This window comes from Symphodus melops (assembly GCF_947650265.1).
Source record: "Symphodus melops genome assembly, chromosome: 15".
Taxonomy (NCBI): Eukaryota; Metazoa; Chordata; class Actinopteri; order Labriformes; family Labridae; genus Symphodus; species Symphodus melops.
Window position 1 is genome coordinate 14,126,022 of NC_136705.1, and position 27,564 is coordinate 14,153,585.

Sequence of the window (27,564 nt, forward strand, 5' to 3'; positions counted from 1 at the left end):
GCCAAGTGAGTGTGTGTTAGAAAAAGTGAAAAGGGAAGCTGAAAGCATGAGAGAGCAGTGGGCAGAGAAGCTGAAATGCTTTTCCTTTTTTCTCTACTATACCAATAAATATATTGAATTGTAAAAGAGGGAAGCAAACTGAACGAATAGAAGAACAAAAGAGATGCAACCAAGATTAAATTTAAGATTTTCTTCAAATAAGAGCATTTGAAGATGTATTCATTTCTACCTTCAAATAATTCAAAGCTAATTCAAAAGCAGTAATTCTTCTTGTTTGAATTCAGTTTTAGGTATTGAGCTGAATGAAGCAGTTCTCTATTATGTTGTTGGTAGAAGAAGAAAGAAATTAGAGAAACAGACAGATAAAATTAAAGGTGAAGTCAAATCATAAACAGAATGGAAATGTTGGAGACCTTTCTTGTTCTCATTTTTTTTTTAAAAAAGGCTGACATACATATTGCATTATATTCACAACAGTCATACTTCAAATATCAGTATGACTTGTTTTTTTAAAGGGTAAGCTCATTTTGAATCATGTCACCTTTAATGCGTCACCGATCAAAGCACTTCTCTTTTCGGCTCACTTTCACAGCGTGCAGACGAATAGAAAAGGTCTTTTCTCGCTCTCATAATTTGTGCTGTGAATGATTTGCAGCAGAAAAAAAAGTGGGGAGAAAAAAAAGAGGATCAAAAAGTCTCCCTAAAAAAAATAAAAGTAAAAACAGGCTGGTGAAGTTGTGGTGCATGTCGACCTGCTCAGTTGACATAGCAGTGACGTGTGGGAGGCCGAGCAGAGGCCTTGCTGTGGTCTCCATTTTGCAGTGAGATGTGAAAACGATAACGCCCTCTGTTGAAAGTGTTGAAGTAATGAAAGAGGACAAGTGACATGAAAGCCTCGCACACCTCCACAACAACTAAAAATGTCTTGAGAATTCAACCATTGTTGCTGTTTTCTTCAGCTTGTTTGGTATTTTTTTAACAGAGTACCTTAAAGCTTTGTAAGTCTGTGCTACTGATTTTACAAAAAAACAATAATATTCAGGGAGCTCATCCAGTGAAAGTGACAACTGTAATTTAATGATTTCTGAATCGTGGAGCCGAGGATTAAGTAGTGCTACTCATTGTGACTAATAAGTCATTGTGCCTGATTTCTGTGGCTGTAAAATATAGAGTTGAGAAAGTTGAGCTCAGAAATAAGTATGAAAAGTGGATGACTAATCCTCACCCACGCCTTTAAGAAATCATTATAACTCAAACGTGTTTTAATTAGTTTTTTTTAGCAACACCAGGTTTGACAACTGTGATGTGGCTGAAACTATGTTGGTGCCCGTAAAGTAAGTGTTCAATGGATTTGCCCCAAAAAAAAAAAAAAAAAAAATACTGCTCAATTTTGTTCTTTTTCAGGGGATGAAGTAAAGATGAAGAGTGGAGAAGAGTTTGTTTTTTCTTAATTATATGTGTGAGGAGCAAAAAAAAAAAAAAGCCTTTCTTAAGCTGTGAGGGATCTGGAACAGATGAACTGCATCAGTCAAAAATACATGGTCTTCATGAATGAACTCAGAAAAAAAAGGTTTCATAAGCTGATTTTATAAAGCTTTATCTACAAATCAAAAGCCAGCCGAATGACCTAAAATAACTTCTGTTGTTTGCACAACAACAGACCTTGAGAAAACAGGAGCAAACTAAAGTGTCACCAAGCACTGACAGTGTGACTTTAAGTTAGCATTCTCAGCATCAGCACCCTGAAAGTGAAGCACCTCCATAGAAGTCAGCCATCATTGGACCATTTAGCACACCTTCACTTTCTTTACTGTCACATCTCAGAATATCTTTCCTTAAAAAGGCATCAAGAGGGAAACATCCCAGACACAATCTAACATCATACTGTAACTCTCCAGAGTCTGTAAGTACACAGTGTAAAACAAACAAATGCAAAGACTAAAGAAACAGACATACAGAAGACGAAGACACCTAAAACAAGTACAACGCAAGTACAACGCATGTGGCTGTGTCGATGTATACAGATGTGGAACTGTGGTCATAGAATATCCAGTGAGCATAGTATACCAGTGAGAAGTTTTCCTTCTCTTGCCCTCACCATCTGGTCATTTAAGTGCATGCAAAACATATCAGGTGGCTCTTATAGTTCTGAAATGAGCTGCAGAGGACTAAGTACTGAATGTATTTTACCCTCTTAATTTCTTTTAGCGTCTTATACATCTTCCATTCACTTTGTCTTATTTACTATGGTTTACAAGCTGGCCCATGGATGGTTGATTTATCCTTAACACCATTATTGTTAATGAACTAACACAATTTAATTGGAAAATAAGAAGAGGACAGCTGACAGCATCAGGACATTTCACTTGGACATACTCAACATTATGTCTGACCTTTATTGGAAAATCTGGACTTAAATTATGTAGGGTTTTTTAAGTGGTTAAGCTACATTTAGCTACTAACATACATGAGGGAACAGTGGTAGAACTCTTATCCTGGGTAGCATTTGATTGCACAGATGGTCTTAATGTTATGGCTGATTGGTGTGTTTAAAATTGTCTATTTTCTATATATATGTTTCATGTCAGCCATAGTACTGTCGTTACTGTTTCTGTTTTGTATTCTATTTAAATGTTTCCATTGAAACAACAAAACAAAGATCTTGTACGTGTAAAATAAATAGGATAAAAAATCCCATCCCTATCAGGCTTTGCCCTTTAATTCACACTTATATGCCTAATTCTTTCTTAAAGCATAGTTAGCATTATATCCAGTGCACTGTAATGAAATGTGAGCAATGGCTGTTGCAACCATTTAACTTTGAGCATCAGAGTAAGTTTAGGAGAAACCACTGTATTATATCTCCTTCAGTAACCTTTACCTCTCTGTTCACATGAATAAAACCTGAAATAGAAGGAGACTGTTCATCTCTCACCGTGTTCTCATCACCTAATGTGTGTGTGTGTGTGTGTGTGTGTGTGTGTGTGTGTGTGTGTGTGTGTGTGTGTGCGTGTGTGTGTGTGTGTGCGTGTGTGTGTGGCATGCATAAGATGCAGCGCTGTCCTGATGTGAGAGACTGCAAGCCGCCTACAGTCTGGGAGACAAGACAACCACAAGTGGGAGAGGTCTCACACACTTGCTTGTTCACACATAACAGCACAAATCCACTGATAATAAGAGGACCAATATGAAGACACATCTCATTATTTTAAACTTATCCACCTAACAAAGAAACACCTTTTCTTTTTTGTGCCAAATATTATTAATTAATTATTATTTTAAAATTGATCTGCATTGAAGGCCTGTCAGACTTTTCACCCGTTGTATGGAAATCTGCTTCAAAGCACACGACTATAGACAAAAATGACTTGTAGACAACACAATGTGTCTGTATTTCTACCTCCCTTGAAGTGCAGATGAGACACTTTCATTTAAATGTTAAGTGCATGTTTTGGCAATCAAGTGCCATGTAACAAACGCTCAGTAAGATTACTCCAATTTTTACTCACTAGGTTTCATTGATTATAAATAATTACAGTAATTGCACAAGCTGTCATTACTGTAGATATAATAGTGATGAGATAAGGCATATGTTGTTATTGTAACATTCTCTGTGTGTTTAACCTAAAAATGGTGACTCCATCACAGCACAAATGATGATAACAAACTGATTCAGCAGTCATTTCCAACAATGAGGCATTCATGATGAAAGCTTGTGTGCTTTTTAACTTGATCAAAAAAGTGAAGGTTTTTTTAAAAGCTCATTTGTAGATCGTCGTAGTGTAACGCTCTCCAGCAACAGAAACTTAGAGTACAGCATCCCAGAAGAGGCCGATAGTTTTTAACAATGTTTAGAGAGCACCAAAGATAAAAGAAACTTGCGCTGCCTTTAAGGTTGATGGAAAAACACTGAACCGAAACTATTTAACTAATACAGTGCAGTTACAGATGTTATAACAGTGTGTTAGTGTGTTACGTAAAGGCTACAAGAGAGAAATTTAGCCTGTCAAAAAAATAAATTAAATCTGCACACAAGCACAAAAAAAAGTAAAAAAGTAAAAGGCACACCTTCGAGATAATGCTTAAGGTGATGCATTTCACATTAGTTTCCCACAATGCAAACATTCAAACACACCAGTTGCACCAAGAAGTACACGTGATATAACAGGGTACACCACCCAAACGATTGTGTAACTTCAATCCTAGCTTAAAGTTATGAAATATTTGCAAGTCACTATTAAAGGCAGTTCAGGAAAAGCAGAATAGAAATCTGTGACTTTTCTAGCTTTCATTCACTGTTGTAGCTGTGTGATTACATGTACACTTTTAATAGTTTTTGATCAAACTTTTTTTAAGACGAGACTTAATGTAAGCAGCAGATGTGTTGTGTTTTAAAAGGCTGTAGTCTTTCCTCTCAATCCATCCATCACCTGAAAAAAAAATAAAGTCAAAACACTGGTGGCTTTGAGGTCATTGTCAGAAATCCCTGCCAGATTGCAGCTGTGCAGTAAAGTCCTGTCAAGTAATTGACAAAACATGGCTTTTCCCAGCTAACACATGACTCATGAAAGAAAAAACAATAAATATGGCTGAGAGTAAAGTCTTTCTCAAATTGTTTGCCATCTCAGTCACCCCCTCAACCCTTTCTTATTTTTAGTTTGTCATCTGGGAGCTTTCACTGTGACTTAAAGCCGAGCAACAATAAATCAAGATGGCATGTGTGCTTTAGGCTCTGCGTGAAGCAACTAAAGCTCTTTATACTGTATTTTAATTGAGCAGTTCTATCGTTAGCTGACAGGAGATACATACAGCGTATACAGAAAAAAGACTCCACGTAGCATTCCAGCCAATTACCTGCTGCACTCGAGTAGCTTGTTAGAAGCACATCAGTATTACTTAAAAGATTCCAGTTTTTTGGCCACATAGTCTACTTTTATTAGATGAGTACCCTATCAGTCTTTAATTGACCACACCTCCTTAGTTTTTTTTAATACTTCCATCCAGTGTTGTAGTGGTGGCTAAAGAAGTGGGTATACACATAAATTATATCCATGTCATTTCCCATAGGCTGTAGAAAAGAGGATGTATCTCAGTGATGTCAGCCATTAGCTATTAGCTATCGGAAGGCATTTTAGAAGCCCAATGCTTGGGGTCATCATTTTGAAAAAAGGTTAATAATATCAACTTGGACTCTGATGATGTTAACAAGTTGAGCTGTTCGGTTGTGCTGTTAATGGCTGCAAAGTTGTGGGTGGTTGCTAAGAGATGCCATTTTGCCAGAAACAACCAGTGCACTTTGCTGTTGCACTGCCAGGTTGTTGCCACCACAAAGGTGACTGCCACACGCCTTTAAACTTCGCTGGTGCTTTTCCAGCAGGAATAAGTCATGTTCCTAATTAGGCAATACCTCTATCCTTTATAAATCCATGAGTGATGAAAAAAAGCTGATTCTGTAGAACTTCTCTGAGGTATCCTAGGACTTTTGCACAAGAAACAGGGTTGCACCTTTTAAAGGAATAAGAGAATCTGTTGGAGCGCTAGTCTCAGAAAGTTTTTATCCAATCCTTCATGGAGCGACGCACTGCATGTGAGATTTTAAAACAGCTCGCTCGTGAAGAGAAATGTTAATCTATGGATACATTACTGTTGGAACCGAAACAGGATTGCCAAACAGCTAAGGTAAGAGCAGCTGAGATAACAAACATTCACCACATTGAGAACACACACAGAACTTAGAATCATCCAACTCAGCTGAGCAGAGTTAGCTCTGGTCATTGTTCCAGACTAAGATATCGAACACAAAAAAAAATTGACGTAAAAAAAAAATGATGTGCTTGCCTTTGCAGAAGAATGCAAAACCTGCATAGTGTGTGATCCAATCAACCCATGGTAATGCACTGCTGATGTTTATAAGCTAATGGTTTCAAGAGAAGTGTTTATTTGTATCATTAGATTGACATTAAAGCATTTTCAAAACTACCTTTCAGAACTGTGGTAACATGTTCAACATAATCTGTGCTTTATTGTCCCGCACAAACACAGTTTTTGTACCACATGCGGCTTGTTAACACCTGGTCACCCTGTTTCTCAATAGGTATTTATAATAATGAGAGATAATTCATTAAGTCATAAGGAACATAATGATTGACAAAGCATTTGAAATGTGTAATGTGGCCAATAAAATTTGCATGAATTGGTAATTTCCAGCTTTTTTTTTGGACAAACTATGTTGTGGCATCTTTGTTTCTTATCTATCCATTTCTGAACTATCATACACACAGTATTTTGGTCTTTTTAATGAACAACAAATGGACATATTTTTTTAAGACATTTGTTAATGTTGACCTGCAGCCAGGCAGGTAACACCTGTGCATGACTTACAGTAACAGATTTTAAAAAGATTGGAAAGTCCAGTTTGTGCCAGAGTTCTGCTTTAATGATGACACATTTGGAGATCAGATAAGAACAGAAGCAGGTTTGATGTACTCGACACATGGTGTGTACCTCACATGGTTAGATAGCTTCCTCGTACATCGCGGTCGATGCTGCAGACAGGAACAGAGAGGGGAATCCATCAGAAACGTGCAGTTTCTCATAAACAAACAGGTGATTATTGGAGATGATGCTGCATGTTTACGTTCCAGGAATATAAAAAAGAAAATCTCCACCCCATATATACACCGCATGTACAGATGCGGTGTATATATTGGAAGGTCAGGTGAGATAAGAGTTTTTTGTCTTTAGTCAACTTCTGAAAAACAAAACTGAGAACAGCTTTGTGGGTTTCATGCTTTACTATTCAGGGAGACGTGTTTGTCAGGAGGCAAACGTTAAGATGAAATTTGACATTTAACATTTTCTGTGTGCATGCATGCGTGCGTGCGTTTGCCATCTGTGGAGCCAAATAAAGCCCACACATTTCTCTCACCTGAACGCTCAAGACGGAATATGATGTTTTTTATTCTTGATTGTCAGTCGCTTTGCTTTCAGTGATGTACAAATAAACTAATACCCAGATAACTCATTAGTTGAATTTTATTTAGTTGGTTTACAGAAAAGTAACCTGAAACCATTTTAATGGCTGATTTATGAAAATGTATTCAAATAAAAAAAAAATGCTGTTTTTCTGCTTCCCTATGAAAATGTTTGGTGATTTTTGTTATCTCCTTTGATGATCAATTTAGGAATACATGTCAGTATTTATATGGAATAAACAGCTCCTGATTAAGTTACCTTACACATGTGTTTTTTCATGGATGCTGAACGCAAATGTTGATCCTTCTATCCTTCTGTTTTGATGTCAGCCATACTCAGTGAATCTCAAAGGGGGCATAATGAGTTTCTAGCACTCTTCAAAGTCAGGAGAGGACTTATCTTCTGCACAGAGTTCAGCTCTTTATTTCATCATTTGCTCATCATCAGTCTTTGTTTTTCTGTAAGAATACTGCACATTTATTGAGTTATATGCACTTTCATGTACCTGCTGTTTACAGCTGTGTGCAAGATTCAAATTAGTAGTTTTTTTTTTCTTTTAATCTTTGCATTCAAAGGTCACACCCTTCAGCTTTAAATGCCATGCTAACAACATCAGGAAATGCATTCAAACTGCAGAGAGAAAAGTGACATTTCTGACAGCAACAAATGAAAGGTGGTTAATATTTAACACAATTTACTAATTTGCTTAATATAACACTGAGCTAATTTCTGATGCTAACTGACTGAACACAGTCGAATTGTTTGTCAAAAATATATAGTTGTTCGTCTTCTTTGTAATTCCTTCAGTCATATTTAATTCAAGTGTTAAAAAAGTGAAAACCTGTAAATTCAATAGTTGAACACTTAAAGGAACATCAGAACTTTGTCATCATATAGATGGGTCAATTACGCTGTGCCTCAAAAGTTGAAGGTCTAGTTTATAATTCAAAGCACGTCGTCAGTCAAGTATTCAATAAGTTATATGCATCTCAGCTTAGACTTTCAAAGTAAAGACATCAAGGTAAAGATCACAATAAGTAACATAGATGTGATTTTTCTAAATAAAGCTTGCTGTCAAATATGTATCATGTCTGTACGAGGAGCGGCACTTGTAAGCTCTTGTTAAGAGCACACAGCACTCATCATACCATTAAAAAAACTCCTCTCTGACAGGCTGTGGGACAGTGTTCAGAAATGTTCTGAGAGGGATTCCTTCAGCATCATATTTTATATGTTTTAACAAGTTACAGTAGGCCACTAACCTGGCTGCAGTATATGACTTAGAGTGACCACAGATTCTCTCTTTACTTCCCCAAACAAGTTCTGAGGAATAATGGAGTTATACTCCTATAAAAATAAGATAAGATACTTTACAGAGGATAAATTCGGGGGTTGCAACACTAAGACAGACACGTAACACAAAATGTAAAATAATAACAGAATAGGTAAGATGCAAACTAATAAAATAAAATATAAGGTATAAAAAAAGAAATAGTAGAGTGAACTATACAGGACAATTAGGAAATTAAGTGCAGTGAATGTTAAGTTAAACTGAGAAGTGATAATTTAAAGTCACGTGTTATTCATAGCAGCAAGTTAGGTAAACTTAATAAGAAAATACAGTCTCGTGATTAAACATTTTCACTTAAAGTTAAAGGTCCAAGTACTCTTTCTTCGTCTTCTTTATGCTTACAGAAGTAAAAACAAACGCACGAAAGGTATACAGGACTGAACAGCAGCTGGACTTCTGTTGCCCAGGAACTGACGCGTAGGATGGTGAGTAAGCAAAATGCTGGTTTACCACAAACAACGAACATGTGCTGGAAGTTGTTTACTATCCAGAGTTTTTCTGACCGCCTTAAACATTCATTGTTGTGGGCATGGCTGTTTTTAACTGGACAGGATGGTGCAGGTTCATTTACAAGCTGATATCTGTTTTTTATAATGCCACAGTTTAATGCCGACCCACAGCGGCACACCAGCCTGTCTTTGCAACCGCTTATAATGTTGTACAAAAAAATGACTGTCAAACAACGGTTTATGTTGAAAATATGATTTGACCAAATACATACTTTGAAGAATTGTCAGCTCTATTGTCACTACGGTAGATTTTTGAGTAGCAATAGTAACTGCACAGATAATATAGCAGGTTGTCATAATAATGGTTCAAGTCAAACTGTTGCAGCGTTTTTAACAGGGATTACAGTAAAGGAGAATCAGGGTTTTATCATGGTTTAATAATAAAATAAGTAAAATCTGGTGATGGTCCTCTTTTTTTATCATCTGTTTCAGTTATTCCTAAAAATGCATTTTCCAGTTACAATGTACAGACTATTGAATAGATCTACCGGCACAAGCTGAGGCCTGAGTTTTAAGGGGGACCCTAAAGTAAAACTTATCACGTGCCCCCCACAAAAACACTAAACACAGCCAAAAATCATCACCACTGCAAGTCTTTCTCTTCTGTAGAAGGGCTAAGGGGGCTAAGACATGTATGTGCCCAGGGATCTATTGAATAACAAGTAGGACTCTTGGCTCAATCAACAAATACTGATAAATGATTGAATAAATTATTGAAGTCATGGTGCGATTGTACCTTCTTCCAAACATGAAATAATCAGCAATTTTCTCAATTATGTAACCTTTGTTTGTAAAGGTTTTAAAGGTACAAAAGATTAGTTTTCAGCTATTGTTGTCAGAGTAGAAGTAATGACATATAATGGTACAAACTTTAATAATAAGAGACGACGGCTGCACTGATGTTAATCCATGAATAGTTGATTTATGGTTGTGTTATAGCAGTAGAAGGATCCATATTTTTAAGTTGTTTTTATATTTAAAATCATTTCTCACAAAATCATCTGCTATAAAAATTACAAACAGGAGATGTAAAAGTTTAATCATTTTTATGTATGACTTCAAAGCGTATTTTTTGAACACTTAATTTAGCATCGTAATGTATTGTACATTATTTACTTGTACATGTGTTAGGTAAAACACTTTTAATTGCCTTTGTGTAAAATAGTTCCTTTCTTTCCTCGCACATCTTCAGACTCTGTGACACTGGAGAGAATTTTGTCGGAATCATTCAAAATGCTTGGAAATGACGAATCACAGCAGCAACAAAAGTAAAAATTAAAAAGTGCACTCAACAAATACAGTAAGTAATCTCAGTCAAGGTGACCCATGGAGAAAACACTAGTGACACACTTTCTTTGAAAATGACAAGATACATGTAAAAGTGTGTGTTGAGACAAAGAGACAATGTGGGTGTCTGAGTGTTTACCTGCGTGACACAGTATGAGGTGTGTGTGTGTGTGTGTGTGTGTGTGTGTGTGTGTGTGTGTGTGTGTGTGTGTGTGTGTGTTCTGTGAGTGGGTCAAAATGACAAAATGATAATAATCTCTCATTTCCATAGCCGACATGCTTCATGGCAGAATCCTTCCCTGATTTCTGTATGAAGCTTCACAACAGCAGCGAGTAGACACAAACACTTGGTTTCACTGGACAGGAAGACCTCCCTTTACAAATAATCTGTGCTTTAATTTAATAAAACTACATTCAATTAAAGTCATCCACACTCCCACATGTTTTCCAATTTAGCAGTTAGTAGTGACGTAGATATTTTAGGACAGCTCTATCTCAGTTGGATGTAAACAGTAGGATGTTGCTGTGTTGTTAACGCTGCTATTGATTCAACATCCTCTTGCATGGAGGCCTTACATAACAAACTCAATACCAATGTGTCAGCATGCACGACAGATGCAGGGAGGTTATTTTAGTGCAATTTCTCTTGTCATAAGAAACTCAGAAATACTGTACCATGAATGAGCCAATGCAGATTTGAAAATGATTACAAACAAAAGCTGTACGTTTATTATCAGATGTTAAAATCCTATGATGTTCATATTTTCAGGCTTACTTGCACGCACACGTAATTGTTATGGGGGGGGGGGGGGGGGGGTTGCAACATGTGACATTCATTTCCCATAATTCAGTCTGGTACACAGCACTTGGTGAGATTTTAAACCAAAGGGGTATGTTCTGCGATAGTTAACGTGTAGACGATACGTGTTCCAAAATTGGACCTCAGAGGGTTACAGTTTACGACTTCATGGTTGTTTGGGGTTTTTTTCCCGCAATATTAACAAGAAACATCTCAACATATTCAACTCAGTGTGTCAAACTAACTCTTGTTATCTTTTACAACATGCAGCAAAGCACAGCAGTTCATTTCACATTTTGAATGAACACATGCAACAAAAACACTTCATACACATGCTGGGGTTACAGGTACAGTAATACTCATACTTAGCTAATAGATAAATGACTGTCCTGATTACAAACAAAGCTTGTTGTGAAGAAAGGGAGTCTAAAGTCCGGGTCAATACTTTATAAACAGGGATGTGTCTACGCAACTGAGTCTCCGTCAGGACATAATACAGGATACATAACAAAGGATTTTTATACTCCATCGGAGTGCCCCGGACATTCAGTTCAGACTCCCTTTCTTCACAACAAACTGTTTGTAATCAGCACAGTCATTTATTTTTTTTTAGCAGCACATACTTTTGTCTTTAAGAATGTACAACGTCCCCCACCAAGGTTTTGTGCTTTGTTGTGTTGTAGGTTTTTTTGATTATAGGTTTGTCAGAAGGGTCAAAACTACAAGCCAAATTCTCAAGATGTTTCACGATGAAATGACAATTCATGGACTGAAGAAGAAACCATTACATTTCAGAGTGAATGCTTGTTCAATTCACAAACGAGCAGTAGCAGCAGATTCCACTTGTAATATTGTAGTTATTATTTTAGTGGCAACTGTTTTGATATCCAGCTGACTTAACAACATTATTAGTCTATCTTTTATATTAGTTCACGTGTGCACGTTAAACATGTTGATGATGAACATCACTACTTCAGCAAGGAACAATCGATCAAAAAGAGTCAGTAACAACAAGGTTCGAGAGCCGACTGTCAGCTTGTTTTTGAAGCTGATACTCAGCCTTGAAACTCAGCCTTGAAACTCAGCCTTGAAGTTTTTGGAAAAGAGTTTCAAAAAAATAAAAATAAAAGCTTGAATGCCTGTTGGTTACACTGTTCATGAAAACTGTTAAAGAGACAGCGAGAGTGAGGGGAATGATACCTGTTGGTGGTGTTACATTATCTATTATTCTATAAGTGTCACTGTTTGAAAAGTCACTTCAACAATAACACACTTTTTTAAAAGCCTTTAACTCACCAGGAAATGTTTAGAGATCATAAAACATAGTATAGGAGACATGTTAATATCCCCATGGTATTGAATACTTACGATAATATCAAGGTTTTTTTTATCAGTAACTGATTGAAGGCAGGCCATATTTGAATATTAAATTAAAGCAGAGCGTCTGCTCACCACAACACTATCAAAGGCAAGCTTTGATGCCCACGATGCTTTAGACGCAGGTGTCACTTCAACCTTATTTACCGTTTGAACTGAAGTATCATGTTTACTGAACAGTTTCACTGTGTGCGTATCTCCTATCAGATAAAAGAGGATTTTAGTCTGTGACGCAAATGCTACAGTTACAGTCAGGAGTCCCTGGAGATTTTCTTTATCCACAACACTGTAAAACAGATAGAAAAAAAATAAAGACGGGATTCATTCGATAGCACTTTTCACTACAAGTGTTATACAACCACCAGTGCTCTTTGCTTAAAAAATTAAGTCCCCAAATATACAACCTAAAGCAACGTTTTTTTGGTCTTTTTAAAAATGTATACCAGTTGAGCTAAAACTGATGCCGCCTGAAGTGGACCTGCATTTGTTCTTCTCATTCTTATTCTAGGAAATACATTCAGTTTCTCTTCAAACTCTCTTGATTTCACTTCATGGTCACTGTGGACCCTGACGTTTGTCATAGATGTTTGTTTTTATAAGAATTTAGAAGAGTTTACATTAGAACAAACGTCAACAAAGAAAACAAATGTCCACCTACAATATAAAAGGAGCAAAAAGTAAAATCCACACCTCTGTCACTCTAATGAAGGGAGGATTAAAGCAGCACTGTTAGATTTTAAAGGGGTTTAGCTACAAGTGCTTAATCAACTGGTTACAGAGTTTTACAATATTAAGTTCCTGTGGATGATTTAGTGATCACACAGTCACAATCACCACTGTGTTCACACATCCTTAAAGTCTTTTGTTTTCAGTTTCTGCAAATCACGTTTTGTTCTTCGTGAAGTCTTTCAGCTGAGTTCTTTAAATAAACAGATTTGTCGAAAGAGGTTTGGGGACTTACTGTACCATGATATTTATCCTTACATTGTAAATAATACACAGCACCTTACATACAGAGTGAGAACATTTCATCTATTTTATTTGTAAAACTATAACATTGACATTTTCCCCAAACAATGAAAGTTTGTATTTTTTTTTAACCTCCTTACTTTTTTTTCCTAACACCAAACACTTACAGTACATTTCTGTGTTTTCCGTCTCTCAGTTAAGTAACTATAACTTTGTCTTATGTTGGATGAGTATAGCTTCTATTTGAACTTTTCTAAGATTAGATTTTTTTAAAAGCTGACTTAAAGTGAGAGACAGCAGCGGGCTGAATATTATCTTCTTCATGACCGCAGGTGACTCAGAAACACAAACACACACTCACACAAGAAGAAAGATGTGAAACTTTAAATATTTAAAGTTCAAAGAAATTGAAAATTCAAAGGGTGCTGTTGTTTTCACAGTCAGATGTGTTTCTGAAGCTGCTTTAGGATTTAATACCAAATGTCTCTTGAATTCAGAGGCATGACTCAGAGGATGAAAAAAAGCATTAAGCTGCCCTGAAGAAGGATCTAAATGTGGCTGTAAATTATCACACACAAAAATAACACAAATGATTTATCTCTGAGTCCGTTTAGCCCATGTTCATTAAATTGATGAATTTATCACTTCATGTCATCTGAAAAAATAAAAACAGTAATTTAGCACATTTGAGAAATAAAATTAGTATTTTATTCTTTTTGTATTTATCTCATTAAAACACCATCTAAAACGTTTACACTTTAAAAAACAATTAAATTAAATGATGTTTCTGCTTGAGTGTGACGTGCCATCATTTCTTGTGTTAGTAGAGAATAGTGTGATAAGGAAAAAGGACGCCGAATTTTAAGAGGTCTGTCTTCTTATCACACGGGAAGCTTGAGTGACATTACTTTCAGCTTCTTGTTGATATCTGTGTTTCCAGTGAAAGCATGGCCTCGGCCTTACTCGTCAATGACACGAACAAATCATTTCATGTCCTGAAAGGAAAGTCGTCACAACTTGTTATCTTAAATATTTTGTATGTATCGTTATTGTAGGCAAAGAAAAAGAAAAACAACACTCTATGCCTATGTGAAGGCTTATTAATAATTTTAAGTAGCCTCGATGTGTGGACTCCCGCGAACCCGAACCGGAGGCGGCATGTATCGGTGTTAATGACGGACAGACGTTTTATTGTGTTTTAATAACAAGCCTATTACAAAGTCCAATCGATGATTAGCATTAGTACATTACATGTTGGATAATACGGTGCTCTGTATCGCTATAATAGGACTATAATATGAAGTGAAATGATGGCTCAGGGACAAGAGGGTCAATAAACTAAATAGTACTGAAAATCATTCACGATGAAGAGGAGGACAGCTGTGAAGAACAGATAGGTCTCGAGCTGACGGGCTGACAGTAAAGGCTATAATAAAGGTTACTTTGAATTCACCGGCATTTCGTGTTTGTGCAGCAGCTCAGTCAGGATATTCTGCAGGCCGTCTGCTCTCATCAAAATGGAAATCTAAAACTCTATAAAAACGCATCGGCTACAGAAATCTAAAAATAGCTATCATAGTAGGCTGTGTTGATATAGCCAATCACACTGATCAAAAAAATGAGGTTATGACTAATCATGAGTCACGTAGGCTATCAGCAATTCATATCCAGCAGCTTTGCAAAATAAGACATTTTTAGTCTTCAATCATAGAGCCAACTTTAAATAGCCTGTTGAAGTTAAGTTTCCTTTTTTTAAAATTTCGATTTCAAGGAAACCCCTCAAGTGATGACTTGTTAAAGTGAATGAGACGGCCTTTATTGGTTTATTTACAGCCTATGTTGGCAGCAAGTTAGAAAATAACCATAGCCCAGGCCACTTAAAAAAATAAATAAAAGTATTACTGTCTCTAAAGTAGCCTGAAAAGAAAGACAGTCAAGACTTAGCCCTATACCCTACATCTACTGTTATTTGATGGTTTGCTACTATTGTAGCCTAAAATAAAAGAAAGTGACATGTACTATGATGCAGCCTATAGTGAAAATTGAATTTCAGATATTTAAGAGGCTATCGATTTTTTTTCCCGCTTTTTATAAAAATCCACCGACCTTGAAATCCTGCGAAAGGGACAAAAGAAAATAGCCCAGTCTCAACAGCCTATACACTCAGGAGGACGTGATGTCTTTGGTGAATATGTCAAGGCCAACTATTAGGCTAGACATAGGTCTATGCCCCATTAAATATGCTATTGAGCAGTGTAAAATTAATTTCAAAATAATACGTAGGCTACACTGTTTAGAACCGAAATAAAAGTTATTATTTGTGTTTTTCGGTGTGGTTATTTCTAAGTGAAACGGGTTTTTTTTGTTTTGACAAATGCCCGCTGTAACCCTCAACACTTCGGTTGACAGATAAATCCGAGTACAGTCTGTCTCTTGAAACATGATAACATATGTTCAACCTTCGCTGGTTTAAGTTCACTTTCGCGTTAGATCGAAATGTTAACAAAAACGTAAAAATAAATAAATAACTTTTTACAGGTGAAGCAAATGATCGCTCAGAGAAAAACACCATTGCACCAGGCTTCTAGATATGGAGCGGAGTCGCCCTCTAGTGGACGAAACAATGGACTACACCAGCTTGTGGTTATCTCCATCATTTCCTTCTATTTAATTTTATTCACACAGGGCCTGCTCAGACCCCACCTCAGTGTCAAGGAAGTGTGGAGAACAGGAACGCCAGGAATACAAAGGACCAATCCTCCCTGCAAATGACCCCATATGCTCTTTTGTAAAGTGTCTCAATATAACACTTGTTATGAATTGGCACCAGACAACTAAGGATTGTTTGATTGATGTACCACACAAGTATCATGGTTTTGCTTCACTGTCAGTCACTCTGTCTGGTTTCTTTACCACCTAATGTTGAGATGTTCAGGTACAGTCAGGTAAACTCTGTGAGACAACGAATGAAGAGGAAACACAGTCCAGCACTACCAGGAAACAATCAGGATATGATAACAACATGCTACACACAGATAAAAAATCCGTATCATTCCTCTACTGTAATTTATGATCATGTAAAGCTTCCCTCCCAGCATACTGGGTCAGTCATCATATATTCCTCAATAAAAAAAGAACTCTATTACAAGTGCATTTGAAATGTGACTCAAGTGGAAGCAACAAAGATATTCACTTGACAATAATATGTGATGAATCCTCACCTTATATAAGTTACAACATAATAGTTGGATTCTCCTCTCTTGATTATCAATGACCAGTTTTAAAAATATTTTCACTTAATTAAGTCTCAAAAAAAGTATTGATGAATGAACAGAGCTTTATGCATTGTGAAATCAGCAAGTTTATCTAAATGAATGAATGCAAAGGTAACACAACATTCATCTTCATTTCACAACAAACAAAGCAGAATGAAAAAAAACCGCTAAATATGACACAAGGCCACTAGAGGCTGATAGTCATCTACATGAGGGTTGCTTGTTAAGCGTTCCGCGTTTAAAATTCAAGTACAGCTATAACTCAGAAGCGTATTTATAATTCGACACAAAGCACATGAAGGTTTGCTGCGAGTCCAAACCTTGGTAATTTCCGGATTTCTATGAGCACAATGACAGTCATTTTCCAATAGAGGTCATGGCCTTAAAATGGGTTTTAGCAAATACGTTATGAAGATTATATAAGATTCTGAAACATCTTTGACTCAGTGATTTTTTTTTTTTTTTTTTTACAACCCCCCCGAGTAATAAGCAGAGTGATGGTTGTGGCGCTCTCAGTCATTTACTGTATCTCAGAGCGTATGTTTGTGATGAGTAAAGCTGCAACAGAACCCTCACACCCATGCACACCCACACAACTTCACTGACCTACTACTGTTTTCACTTTGATTCAATGTTCAGCTGTGACATTTATTGATCTTAAACCTTAGCAACCGCATTCACACACTCTCACACAGCTCTACAACACAGAGAAAATCATCATGTGTGTTATGTCAGACCACCAATGAAGTTTATCACATTATGTCATTTTCATTCATTTATTTAAATCTGAATAGAATCTATGAAACAGCAACACAATTACCAAGACTCTTCTGACAATCACTTGTTGTAAATCCAACTGTTGGTTAAGAAACGTCCCACCACTGACTCATGAATTTCTTCTGTGACTAGGCATTTTGACAGCAATGTCATGGTTTCACACAGAAAAGCCAAAACCAGTCTGATTAAAACCAGTACTAACTAATCATATATGCACTATAAGTCATTCTGGCATGTTGCTCATCGCTCTCTTGTTTTCTTCTTCATATTGAGGCTTGTTTTCTTGTTCCTTGTGATAAGCAGTTATGGTAAAGTGTACACAGTGTAAAAGTTACTCACTTTGAAAGAAGATTAGCCTCAAAGAGATAATCATTTCCACTCTACATAGCTTTGGATCTTTTCAAAGACAATTACTTTGTTAACATGGGTAGTTTTACCCCCTGCATTATACTTTCTTAAGTAGGAACTAACACATGGATAAAAAATAATGTAGTGTGACAACACATGTTCTTCCATAGTTACAGTTTTTGTTATTTTGAGTTAATGTGCTTACATTGATCCTTTAGGGCCGAATACATAGAGTGTAAATACAGTCTAAAGTTAAGCGAGAAATGCTTTATCCTCTGAACCCTTTTGGTTGCCATCTTGGCTAGGTAGCAGAAGAAGAGTTGTCAGAGCAGATGGCCACATAGTGTTTCTTTAAATTAATTGAATAAACTAGAGTTAAAGTCCAGCGAGCAATCAAGCTGATTGTTATTTCATCACGGTGTAATGTTAGTGATAATGCACAGCTTAGTCTTTGATGAACGGTTGAGTTAGATTTGAAATTAAACTCTCCTGCAAAAATTCACTTACAACATTATGCAGTTGAGAACATGATGTACAGAATGTACTACATAAGGCAACTGTGTTCAGACTATTAAACTCCCTCTTTTGATCATGTATGTCTTTACAACAGGGATCAAAACGCAAGGGGAGTGTAGACCAAAAAAACTGTACATTCAGTATTGAATCTTCTTTGCTTCTTGAATTATGAAAAAGAAGAAAGTAATTTTCTTGACCTTTGAAACAGAACAGATACTAAAAGAAAGTCAGTGTAGAGAGAGTTAGCTTAATTTAGTACCCAATGACTAAAATTAAATTTTAAGTCATTATAATTTAAGTTCGTTTTAAAAGCATCTGAAGAGGCCTTTTGTTAATGTTTTTTTTGGATTTAAGCGGGAAAAACTGACATTTTAAATCATTTATAATACATTGCAGGTTTAGTTTTAGCATGTGTTATTATATCATGTAGTGTTACCTTGAGTCCAATTTATCAGCCTGTAATATCATTACAGAAGTGTAAAACAACAGTCTCATTTACGCACACATAGCTAACTATCAGCTGGTTACTGGTTAACCTGCCATGTAAAATGATCATCATCTTCAGTTTAGTTTACTCGGGGCTCTGTCACATTCAGGACAGCTACATCAGATAGGGTTGTAGGTTGTTTTTTTTCGATATATGGGGGTTGGAGTGTGTTTGGTGCTTCTCTACCCAGCAACAGAGAGCTGAGTCATCTCTGTCATAGCCCTCCCCCGCATGCCCACGCTGCACTGCTCTCGGTCTCTCAGTAGTGGAGATGCATGGACATGATACCAAAACTAACTGCATCACTTCACCCAGACCCACGGAAGACAAAAACGCACTTTTTACCGTAAATAAGGGACAGAACCTTGACGGAATAGGGCTGACATACGCGGTTGAGTGTAGGTAGCCTCTTCTGACAAAATACAGAAACCGATACGACTTACATAACATTATGAAGAATGTCTGAGATGAAAGGAGAAAGAAAGAGACAAGAGCGAGAAAGAATTAATTAAAAGATCATTCATTACACAAAATACCTCCTTCTTTGTCTTCAACCTTTGTTTTCTATCTCTTAAAACCAAGCATCAAACTCGGGTTTGAGGTTCTTTATCAACTCTGACCTGTATGAAGGTCAAGATTAGCCTTCCTGCTGTAAAGATATGATGTGGACAAGAAAATATTCAAACTAAACTATACTTTTTACATCTACAAAAACATGACGATCTGAGAGACATTGAATTCAACATGTGAATGTCGCTGAGTTTCTGTACACAAGTAGATCAGATGTTGCTGTTTTCTTATACCTATCAATGAAAACCTCTTAAAGGCCTATAAACAGATCTGCACTGTGAATTGACTACAGTTACGAGTTACAAACCGCTAAGTAAGCTAACGGTTTTTAAACCAATTAATGGCTGAATGCCAATGTTATCTTTTGTCAGGTATAGTTTATGGCTTATCAAATATATAGTTTATAGGCCACCTGAAATAAATCCAGGGTTCCCTAAATTAGTGATCAATCTACATTGGAATGATTATGGTGTGTCAGATAACCTCAATTTATAGTTATTACAGTCATCAAACCAGCAGAATAACATAATCAGAATCAGCATCTGAATAAGCCTTATTTGCTAGGGACGCTCACACATACAAGTAATTTGACTTCGGGGAACTATGCTCTCTATATAGAGATTATTAAGGTATTTGAGTTTACCACCCTGAGCATTACACCAGAAGAAATGGCAACATTTGGATGATGGTATAAACCATATTGACAGTGCATTTAACCTCACCCTGGTCTCAGGAGAATGCATCATTGTAGCCAGTCCAATGCTTAATCTCATGGTGAGTAATATCTGATGTCATGTAGCATTTTTACTTTGCTGTGAATGGGACACTAATCCAGTGATGGTGAGATTTTGTTGGCCAACCCAGAGTGGGAAAATGTAGCCTACAATAAGGTTAAATTTAATCAACTTCATATACACTATGTACACTTTGACAAGAGCCAAAAGTTACGGAAGCTTAAGAAGAACTGGCTTCCTGGTGAGTTCCGAGAACAGAGGATGAACTCAGCACAGACACACTATGGGCTTCACACCACAAAACATAGATGACCACTGTGTCCAAATATAGTCCTATTAAGAGTTTCCTATTTTGTATCGTCTTATCTGAATGTCTTAAAAAAAAAAAACATTATACACTAGTGGACTCTGTGTACCTGAAAATGTTTGGTGAAAGTAGTGTAGCCTATAGTTCTACAAATCCAGTGCTAAATACTGAGCTATAACACAGACAACGTAAATTAACTGCACAGAAAAAAAAGCGTCAAGCACTATTTAATTTTTTTCTCAAATAACCCCCCTATACTCGTCTCTTTATAGCACACTGGGATCACTGACTCAGTGAGTTATTTCAGAACCAACCAGGGTGTGATGCTAGCAAGTTTTCAGCTAACATCTCAGCTGTTTTGTACAAATAAGCTTACATAGCATTTACAGTAGAGTCTGCTAAGATTTCTGTTTGTACAAACAGAAACTATGGAGTAAAACAATAAAGGTGTCCAGCTGGCTTATGAGTCTGTAGGTCAATGATGCACGTTTGGGTGCAAAACGCTTGGCTAGTTCAAAACCCTGTTCCTTCATGCACAAAACAGCATTGTCTTTGACCTGTCAAAATATGTGCAGCTGTATCCGATAAACCATTTCTGCCTATGTAACTCACAAACAGCTTTCATTGAATGATTGATAAAACCAACTTGGGGAAGGTTACCAACCATTTCTCATACGTCATTGGAAGTGATGGTTCCAAGGCAGTATTAGCTAGTTGGGAGTTACGGGAAAGCAAAAGATCAGCCAAGATCAGATGTCAATCAGACACATATATCCTAATCTGCTGTTTGTTCAGGAACACAGATAAACAGCAAACAAGGACCAATATGGCTGCCATAGGATGAAAATATTGCGTGAACACCTATGAATTTTTTTTTGAAAAAATACATACCTAAAGCCAATACCTTTTTCGTGAAAGTTATAATTTTATAAAAGACAACATATTTTATAGTTTCGTGCCAAATACATCCCGACTAGACTACACAAGTAAACTGCAGAATTAGGACCTCAAAGAAGTATGACACTAATCAAAGCTTTTAAAACAGATTAAAAGTCTGAATCTGGAGAGCAGTTCAGTGCATGTTATTCGCTCATGTTATGTGTTCATAGAGATCTTCTATGAAGTGCGTCAATATAGATTGTGAAACTCCCACTAACGTCACTGAAACACACATTCCATTTCACCAATTAAACAATATGATTAAGGTTCTTCTGGGCTCTTTACTCAATTGTTTCATCTTAAAGCTGCTGTAATATCACCTTTCATTATAAGACCGTCACTTTCACTTTAGTCCTTCACATGTGCGGTCAATGTGTCACACCATGATTACATGACTAAGTTTGGAGAAGCGGCTACTTGCCAAGTGCCAAATATAGCAGATATCTTAGCATCCTTAGAGGTTGCCATCAACTTAACACCCATAGCTGCAGAGCAACAAACAAACAAAACATTGACTTATGGGACATTTCCTGATTATGTTTTTTTTGTTTTGTTTTTTACAAAAAGGGGATTTTTCTGTTGCTTTATGAAAACTTGTCGAAAAGATATAAAAAATATTCAGAGAAACATCAAATATAGCCATTCAGAACCTCAAAAAGTCAAATCCACCAAAGTTCAGAAACAATCGTAAGACTTTCCATCTAGGTCTTGAAAGCTTCATGCTATTTTATCGTGTTTTATCTTTACTCTGACAAATGGATCACTTAAAATAAACATAAATTAAAATACATTTTAATTAGGGTTTGCTAAAACTTCACCATGAGAAATGCTGATCTAGAACGACAGAGATTTTTTCCCTCACCAGCCCAAACTTTCAAATTCAAAAGAAGAGAGTCCCCCAGACATGCATTCATTAAAGCAACACGGCAAATACGTAGACAAATAGATGTCCAGCTTGTCTTTACTCACCAGTTTGTGTCCTGATCCCCCTCTTCATCAGAAGGTCTTGACTGAAAAGTGAAAACTAAAACGAGAGAGGAAAAAGAAGAGAGAAGGAATGTTTTAATCAGACTGAAGGAGGACAGTTATCTTCCCACACACAATCCTGAGTGTGTTGCTCACACAGAACACAGACAAACCTATGGACCTCTAAAGGTCAAGGATAAATCAGGATAAAAGAAATGGGGGAAAAAAAAGATTGAGAGAAAGGCAGAAGGACATCAAATGAAAGGAGCAGAAAAGGAAAGAGGAATGTAGAAAATGCAGAAAGAAAAGCAGATGATAGAATGAGAGGCGAGAGCAAAGAGAGAATGAAAGGCATGGCTTGGCTGAGTCATCGGTAACCACCACTTCCTCCAAAAAGCTCTAAACTAATGAGTGGCCAACTTTCTCAAAGCAAGCGCAAACACACACTAAGAGACCTACACAATTACACATAAGGAAAAATACACAAGAATCTCATGCTTAAACTGAAATCTTTTTTTTTTTTTCATTCCAGCTTTAATCTGCTCACAAAATGTTTCCTGTGTGTTTGAGTATGTGTTTGTTTCAGAGAAAGTCTGAGATATCGACCCATGAACTGACCTCATTGTGTGTGTCATGAGAAACAGCCCAGCCCCCTGCTAAATTAGTTGCGTTTCTATTTTCCCAGAAGCACAGTTTTTGCTTCTTTCTTTTTTTTTAATCCAAAAAAGAGTTGATCACTCAGCTCTACACTCAAACATCATGTTGGGGGACTCTCTATGTATCGGGCCTTGCCTAAAAGAATAGTTGATTTTTTTCAGACTGAAACTAACAGACTATTGTGCATATTGATGTGTTAAAGTGAACAACAATAATGCCATTTTATTTCCCTTCTTTGTGACCCTGTCTAGGTTTTGCACAAAACCTTGGTTTAAGCCATTAGGGGATGTAGTTCCTTTTTAGTGTGCAAATCAGTGCGTTAGACACATCACTTGGCCTGACCTGCACTTTCAGTGCCATTTAAGTTACTATTATCTGACATATCGTTATACATATGACACAGCAGCCGTAGTGTGACACCTTAAAAACGTACCTATTGTGTCATCTTGAAAATCGTGTATGATATTCATGCTTATTGTACAGTCAGATGTTACCGTAAAGAAACTCAATCTGATACAGTTTGCAGTGTCTATGTATTGGCCCACCTATCATACCATACAAAATGGAACCACAGATTTTAGTGTTACTCTGCATATTCATGTTAGACATCATCCTGTCTCTCGGGTGACTGTGCTAAAAATGAGTTTCTGCCTCTCCAGCTCTGTTTCTCATCCGGAGGAAGTCATGGGAATTTGGTAAATACAAACATCCTCCTCTGCAGTTCCCACACTTTCCAGGAGTGACACACACACACATAAACACACATAAGGGTAATTACACACAATGGACACACAGTAGAGCAAAGTACAGACGTGGAAATGATCTTTCATATTATGTGTAGTCAGTCATATTGGCAGTGATAAGCATGGAGACCACACAGTGAGCATTGTATCGAATGCTAATGAACAGGACAAAATGGTTCTACAAGGTTACTTGTGCTCTGCTGACCGTATTGTGTCAGTCTTGTGATAGACCATCAAGTCCTTTCAGCCTTAGGCTATAGTATTTTTTTTTAAGTTAATTAACTGTAAATAAAAACTTAAAAAGTAATTTAATGTCAATTTAAATGGAGGAACATAACTTCCTCTAATCAGATGACACAAACTTTTGAGTGCACAAGTTACTCTTTTAAAGTCCCCTTGAAACGGGACTTTGGCTAACTGCAGTGTTGTGAAGAATTCCCAATTGAAACATCACATGATAGGACATGTAACATAGGTAGGAATTTGATTGGACTGATTGGACAGGAAGAGAAAGTGATTTTGGTGTAAAATACTCAGATATGTATGTATTTTAATATGTTAGGCCGCTAAATTAAGATTTCATACAGAAATGCTGGATAAAAACCAAGAAAATGTATATTTCATTCCAAGGCTCTGCAGAGTGCTGCGTTAAGCATTATATGCTAACATGCTCATACTGCTATGATGCAGGTATAATGTTTGCCACTGACAGCATGCTGACATTTGCTAGTTAGCTCTTGAAATAATGCCATCTGTATATTCAAATAAAATGACAGAGTCAGAGAAGTGCTGTCTCAGCAATGAGCTCTTTGTGGGAGGATTGGAGGGAGGTTTAGTCAACACATGAGTCAAATTGATTACACATAACACATCTTCTTAAAATGAATTGTACTCTGCTCTATCTGTTCTTATGGGGGGAAAAAAACTAAGAAAAGTTCATTGTGTGTTATATGCCTTTATCTCATTATTGTACTATAGTTTATCTGAGATATATTGGTTGAACTCACTTAACCAAAAAAGAAACAAGACATCTGGCTTACATCAACATTTAAAGAATCCTGTGCTGGTACATAAAACAGACACAAAAAAAGTCTTCTTTAAATAGGAAGCTAGAGCCCTTTAAGGCTCACAGAGGAATGTTCCTCCTCAAACCCCATATAATTACTTTTCCTACAGAGTCATTACTTATGGCTGGAGGAAAGTCTGTCAGCCTCTGTATCTTCAGAGAACGCTTGTCACAGTGTTATTTTACTTCTGGAAGTACACAACATTTGATCTGACAGAGGGCAGTGGTTGGTTAAGTTTTAAACCTGTGCCTCAGGATGTATTTTATGTGAATATGCTCCTTTGAAAAGGTGACTTTAAGTGTTTCAGTTGTATTGCAGTCACAAAAAACAAAAACAATATTGTTTATTGTTTTACTTTCTATGTTTTAGTAGTTGTCAAATATAGTTGGCCACATGAATTTGAAGCTAAACGCCAGTATATAGATGTTTATTAGAGGGAATGTCAGTTTGTGTTATTTGATAATCTACAGTATGTCGCTTAATTACACATAAAATAAAGTTTTTGAAGTGATATCTTAATTCAAAGTATGCCTATGTTAAGCCTTCATTAAGCACAGAATAAGAGCTTCCGTTTAAGATAAGTGATGAAGGCCTACTGATGGTATCTTAGTTATTTTTTTATGTGGGCAAAACAAGAGTTTATATTTGATAACACAGTAAACTGAAGTGATGAAGTAATTGAAATTATAAAAATAAAGACTCACTAAATACTAAAAGAAGCCAGTTATCTGAAGAGAACCAGACCATGACCATTCAAGGAGATTGGTCTTTCACTCTTCTCGTCTTGATTGCTTAACTTCAGATGAAGTAAAAAAAAAAAAAAAAAAAAAAAGCTATAACTCATTTGTTATTGCTAAAAAGGCCAGCGACTGTTGTCTATATTTGTGTTCATACATAGCACATTGTTCCCTATGGACATTTATATAAAGGCATAATTATAGACATTTAGTTTCACTTTCAGTTGGGACCTCAATTAGGTAGTGTGCCATGTGCTCCCACATGTTTCTGAGTTGTGAATGTCTGCTGACCTCTACTTTTCAGCATGTTGTCTGTGCATTCAGCTAATGTAAGTCACTCGTTCATTTCATATTTTAGTGTTGCTTGATTGTTTGCTAAATGTATGTTGTAAATACTACTTGTACCAGTTTACATTGACATACAAGCTAGTGCTGATTGTATATGCCTCTGTATTGCATACAATGATTGTTTCTGTTATGATTCATATGTCATTGGTATTCATTTGTATCTCTACTTCAAAAACCACACATGTAACAGCACAAGTTAAGCTATGAGAGGAGGAATGTGACTATCTCTACTCATTAAACTGCTTTAAGTGAAGGACAATTTTCTCGTGCTCTTACCGGACATGCTGTAGTGGGTGCCAAAGTAACTCAACGTAACAAATCTAATACCTAACTTCATTTTTTTTGTGATCAAAGACGTTAAAACCATTTGGTTCGGATGCTTCAGCCTCTGATTGAGGCAACACCATGGTCTATTTTAGGATACTTTAGGTGTGCTTAGCTTAGGTGTGTAGTTCGAGTTAAGTGTTTAATGCTCCCAATAAAAGCCACATTTTAACAAACAGCAATAAATATTGGATTCGATATTTATTCATTTCAATAATATTTATCAACATGTGTTTCAAACCACAAAGTAATTTCTTTCAGGAAAAGGACATTGTGCATGTCATCTCATTTTCATTTAGTTGCCAGCATCATGCACGTGTTAACCTGCCTCTCACAGATCAGCCATACCAGTGGTAAAGTAATTACAGTAAGCTTGCTTACATTACAATGCCATTTTCAAGACCCTTATTATTGATTGTTACTTGACAACTAAAAAGCATAGACATTATTATTTCTTCAATTGATTCAAAATGATAGACAGAAAATGTAATTCAGAACTTTTCAATATTGATATTTCAGGGGTGCTTAAATAACATGTGAGGGTGCTTCAGCAACCGTAAAAGGGTCTTAAATCAAGTATGGGCATCATCGTGGATGTGTTGAGTCACCAGACGCTGTCTCATCACTCTGTGGGGGGTCCCACTGACTCAGCAGGTGACGGGGTCCCAACACTGACCTCCATTCAGGCTGTTTGCCACTGGGAAACATCATTTTAAATTCATTTTATATGTAGGGCTTAAACACATTAAGTCCTTAGGCTATAAGATATTATACTGTGAGATCAAAGAAAACATCAAACTGTTTTATGTTTTCAGTGTGATTTCAGTAAGTTTTCTTCATATGAGTTGAAATACAACACTAAGAAAACTGATGATAAATAAGTGTAAAAGCTGTAAATGTATCCTGCTAAAAATCTAAAGGCAATATAAAGTTTTACGTTAGCCCCCTGAACGGAGAACATCTGGAACATCCAGACCCCTCTTCATTATTTAGCTACAATATGGTAATGTCAAAGTGTACAACCACAGTGCAAAAAAAACAAACAAAATGCATTTCAACTAGTAGAGTCTTTTCCATTGCCTCAAAGCCACACTACCTACACTGTCCTCTGAACTTAAAAGTTTACTGGCAATGAATGGCTGCTGTGTGGAACAAATTGATGTTTTATACCATGGAAACTCTGTTGGCAGGAGAACTTGGATATTTCACCATTAAAGAACCAGCACCCACACACAGCCATTTAGTGAGTCCCTCTTTTAGTAAGTGTGACAGTATATTTATTAATCATGCACATAAAGGGAGGTGAACAATAGAGGACACAACAGAAACATAAGAAGTCATTTCACATGTCAAGTTGTCAAATAACGTTTGTAGTGCTGGGCAGGGTCAGAATACATGAGAGCCCTATAATGTGTGGATTTTCTACTTATTTGAATGTATGAAAGGTGATAGAAAAGGTTGATTCCTTCACACATATTCCTAATTGTTTTCTCCCTGTCTGT

At 36.6% G+C, this 27,564-nt stretch overlaps 1 long non-coding RNA gene across 2 annotated transcripts in view; it reads right to left on the reverse strand.

The window, feature by feature from the left end:
• The window catches only part of LOC306835769, a 78,884-nt gene that overhangs the window by 41,818 nt on the left and 9,502 nt on the right, over nucleotides 1-27,564 (reverse strand). For both annotated transcript variants that reach the window (XR_013780693.1, XR_013780694.1), the window contains exon 2: nucleotides 22,190-22,244. This is a non-coding gene — a long non-coding RNA (uncharacterized lncRNA). The remainder of the gene's footprint in view (nucleotides 1-22,189; nucleotides 22,245-27,564) is intronic.